Raw genomic sequence first — 5,000 nt, forward strand, 5'->3', positions numbered from 1 at the left:
CTCTGACGGCATGGAGATGGCGGATATGGGCTGCCAAAAGTCTCACAAAGACAGCCCAGTGGTCAGCAGTCCTGGCGTCATAGAGGTGTATGTTGCGCACCAAGTACACAGCATATCTCCCGAAAGACAGGCACAGATGAAGAGCCTCCCAGTTTATTCCACCCGCCGAATCAGCTCTCTGGACATCCCGACAGATGGGGCCGAAAAGCAGAAACCAGGGCTCGTCCATGTCCTCCACATCAACCGCCGGCGGTGGGAGTCTCAGACCCAATCTCCTGACGAGGAGGTCCTGCAGCCTGGTCCAGAAGCACCGCACCGCCGGACACCGGAACATGAGGTGGAGCAGATCTTCTGGCACTCCTCCGCACACTGGACAGTCCCGACTAAACCTGTCGGGCTGAATACTTTGCAACATACAGCATGTGAAAACGAGACGATGTCTCAATTTGAAAGCAAAATTACTAACCTGGGGGGGGGTATACCAATTATAAACGTTCGCCCAAATGGACGCAGTATCTTTCCCAGGGAAGACTTGTGACCACCTATGTTCGGCAGTGGGACGCCTAACTACCTGGGTCAACAGCAAACGATATAGAGCACGAGTCGGTGTCTCTGCCACTCCCATCAACCCCTCCCCCTTAACCCAAACGAAAATTAGGGGCGACTCACCGCCAAGCCCTCCCTCATATGCATCCTGAACTGGCGGTACCCTCTCATAGAGTGTGCCCCACCTTCTCAAGATACACCCCCGTATATCACTCACTTTCCTCACCACCTCGGTCCTCCTAAACCGAAGACCCGCCCTACTAAAACTACCCTTAATAGCCTCCACATCGACCCTACCCTCAAAATCTAATAACTGGCCAACCCGTTTGATACCTGCTCTATCAAAAGACCCGCTAAACATGCTTTCCCTCCTCCCAGGAGGATCAGAGAGCATGTCAGGGTTAAAACGTAAAGGCATTTGCCCTAGCTGCCACAAGGAGCAAGGGGCCGCAACTACAAACGGCCGCAGTCTAGCCCACGCCTCAAACACTTCCCTCTCAAAAGGCGGGACCCGATCCAGGGCAGTCCGCTGGGGAAGCATACACAAATTATAGACACCATACTCACCCAACTTTTCAACATGCGAAGCGAAAAAATCCTTCCACGCCGCATCGAATCCGGTGTCGAGGAACTTTTTTATCAATTTGAGACGCAGCGCATTCTTCCTAACTACCAAGTCGATCAGTTTAAGCCCTCCCCGATCATACTGACCAACCAAAACATTGTGTGCCACAGGTGCCCTCTCTCGCCGCCAGATAAATTTACTAACAGCAATGCTAAACTTATTTGCAAACACCCCCGGTAAGTCATACACAGCAAGAGCATGAACAAGTTTAGACAAACACAGTGCATTTACCACCAACACCCTACCTTTTAAGTGAAGACCACGCATTTTCCACAGATTCATTCGGGTGCACACACTGCTATACAAGCCAGACCACAAACAATCCCGACAGGTCACCTCATCCCTACCCAAGGGCACACCAAGAACCCTATAAGAATCCCCTGCATCCCTGACGCCCCAAACATTCGGCGGGGCCACGATGCCCCCGCAGTAGGACACAGACGTCTTTTCGAAATTTATCTTTGCTCCTGAGGCAAGGCAATAAACGTTCAGGGTGTGGAGAGCAACATTGAGGCTCCCCACATCGCGCAAAACCAAATTGGTGTCATCCGCATATTGAAAGATCTTATATTCCTTACCAGATGGACTCACAATTCCGTGCACAGCCCCATCCCTCTTGAGCATAGCGGCCAAAGGCTCGGCCACTATACTATAGAGGAGTGCACTCAAAGGACACCCCTGCCTTACCGACCTCCGCAAAGGGAAGCTATCCGACAGGAGTCCATTGCATTTTACACGGCTGACCGCACTGGAATACAAAAGTTTAATCCAGTTCACGAAGCCATTTTTAAAACCAAATTTCTCCAAAACACGGTAAAGAAAACAATGCTCAACCCTATCAAATGCTTTACTGAAATCAACTGAAACATGAATCCCCCCAGAGACATGCATCTCCTTCAACAAAAACTTTAGGGAGAGTATCGTGTCAGAAATGTCCCGTCCCGGGACACAATACGCCTGTGTACTGGCAACCACTTTACCAATCACACCTTTCAACCTAAGTGCTAATACTTTTGCCAGTATTTTATAATCGGTGTTAAGGAGACTTATTGGTCTGTAATTGGCCAGGCACCGCTTATCACCCTTCTTAAAGATCAAAGTCACAATACTAAGAGAAAAGGAGTCCGAAACCCGACCCTCTCTCTCAATATCGCCATACAGAGTATGGAGAATCGGGGCTAACCTGTGAGCGAAAGCACTATAAAACTCTGCGCTCAAACCATCCTCTCCTGGACTCCTACAGGCATTGAGACCCCTAATTGCTGCAGAAACCTCTGCCAAAGAAATAGGCGCGTCACAGCTGTCAGCGTCACTAGGGCTCAGAGACCCATCAAGCGCACCTAAAGCCTGACTACAGCTTACCTCGTTGATCCCTTCCCCATCAAACAAATCTGCATAAAACCTACCTACAATATCCAAAATCTCATCCAAATCACTATGACACCTGCCTGACTCATCCAACAGGCCATCCAAGTATAGCTTGCTCTGCCTGGACTTCTCTAAACCAAAAAAGAAAGCTGTGGAGCGCTCGCCCTCTACCGCATACTGGGCCCTGGATCTAAGTGCCGCCCCTCTAGCACGACTAACCTGTATAGTCCTGAGCTCTTCCTGCAGCACCAGATACTCAGGATCTACCGGGCCTAAACCAGAGGTGGCGGCAAGTCCCTGGAGGTGGCTCCGGACCGTGTGCTCCCTGATGGACTCCTCCCACCTCCTCTGCTTACTATAACGTAGGCACAGCTTTTTAATTTTAGCCTTTGCCTGCTCCCACCAATCAACCAAAGAGTCACAAATTCCCATTTCATCATCAAAACAATCAAAAAGGTGCTCCATCTTATTTACAAAAGTGGGGTCGGCAAGCAGCATATTATTAAAAACCCAGACCCCCCCATTCCTCTTACCACCCAGGAAGTCAAGTTTGACGGAAAAAAGGGAGTGATCGCTCCAGCCCACACATGCATAGGAGCTGCCACCGATGTACTTCCATAAAGCACTCGAAACAAAACACAGATCTATCCGAGACTGGAGGAGGACCCCCTGCACCACCTGACGCCGGGAATAGTCCCTTTTCAGGGGGTTGAGACCTCTCCAGACCTCGGACAAATCAGCAGCCACTGCAGCATCAATCAAAAAACTTCGACTAACGTCATTCCTGAATGTGTTGTTCGGACCGAGATCGATTTTTGACAACGCTATATTAAAGTCGCCAATCAAAAACGAGGAATCAGTAACATAAGGAAAAACAGAAACGAAGAAGGTTTTCCTCTCCATCTCCTCACTAGGCGCATAAACATTTATAAGGCGAAATTTAGTGGAGCCACGCAGAAAATCAATCACTATAAAGCGGCCATGTGGGTCCGCACGCACTAAAGAAGACCCGCCGAAAACACCCGGCTTAACTAGGACAGCCACACCACGGGAGTGTGCAGAGCCCAAAGCACAGTACAAAACACCAATGTCCATATCCTCTACCTTGCGAAGATGCTCCGCCTCCCACCACGTCTCCTGGATGCACAGCACGTCCCAGGTGGTGTCGTGAAACACACTGTGCATCTTTTCCCTATTCCTCAAGCTCCGGGCATTAATGGAGACTAGGGAGAGCGTCATTAGGAAGAAAAAAAGGAGTTGAACCATCATCCTGATCTAGACTACCGTTTAGACTTCCTGTTCGTCTTTGTCGGGGCGACCTCATTCCCTTGGGGATCGACGCCCGTAGTAACAGTTGTGGCATCTACAGTGGCAGACTCAGAACGGGCAGTGCCGCATGAGACGGGGCCCTCACCCCGCAGCCCTGACCGCCGATCACTACCAGGCTGGGTCTCACAAAACCCATCGGCATGTTTCGACCCAACCCTCCCGGTCGGTGATCTGGACCTGTCACTACTCTTAGACAGTGGCCGCCTATGCGGCACCTGACTCCTGCTGCCCGCTCTCGAGCGCTGAGACTTGGGAGTCTGGCCTGACTTCAGTGCCTGCTCCCCCGCTTCAGGGGTAAGGTGTGGAGCCAGATCCTCACCCATCCCCCTCCCCGGTCCAGCCCCTGCCACCACGATATTAGAGGTAGGGCAGGACACTGCCCCCCCCTCCTGCTCGGGGAAAGGACTGTGAGACATTTCACCAGCCCCCCCCACCACAGGCACCAATGCCACCTGGTCAGGTATATCCGGTTCCACATCCCGATCTAACAGGGCCTCTCTCGATCCAGGGCCGTGCTCTACTTCAACCGTAGGTGGGGGACCCCCACCTCCTTCCTCTGGGTCAGAGGCGAGGTGGCCGGAGCATCCACACACAGAGGGATACTGATGACAGTCCTTACATTTAGCGGCCCTGGGCTCTGTACACTCCCGCGCATAATGGCCTTGGGCCCCACACCGTCTGCAACAAAAATCAGGGCATTCACGCAACACATGGTCAGGCTGGAGACACCCCCTGCACACCTTCACTTGCCTGTCATGAATGACCCTAAAATATTCAGGCCCCCCCGCCGTGTTAAACCTGACGGAATATGGTAGAGAACGCACTTGGTTTGTAAAGCGGACCTTTACAAACCTCGTCCCATCGGCTATGTTTGTCCCCGGCCACATACGTCTCCTCACCTCGGACACGGCCGAAACACCCCAAGCGAGTAGCTTCTGCAGGATTTCCTCATCCTCAATGTAAGCTGGCAGGCCCAGGAAAGACACAACAAGTTCATCCACACAGATATCCCTCCCGTGAACCCTAATTTCCCCGATCTTAAACCCATCTAACAATTTATCCTTGGCCACCTGGGATGCCACAGTCATTTCGAACCTGTCTTTGGTAATCATTCGACAGGCCAGAATTGTAC

Source organism: Vanacampus margaritifer, chromosome 2 (assembly GCF_051991255.1).
Source record: "Vanacampus margaritifer isolate UIUO_Vmar chromosome 2, RoL_Vmar_1.0, whole genome shotgun sequence".
Classification (NCBI taxonomy): Eukaryota; Metazoa; Chordata; class Actinopteri; order Syngnathiformes; family Syngnathidae; genus Vanacampus; species Vanacampus margaritifer.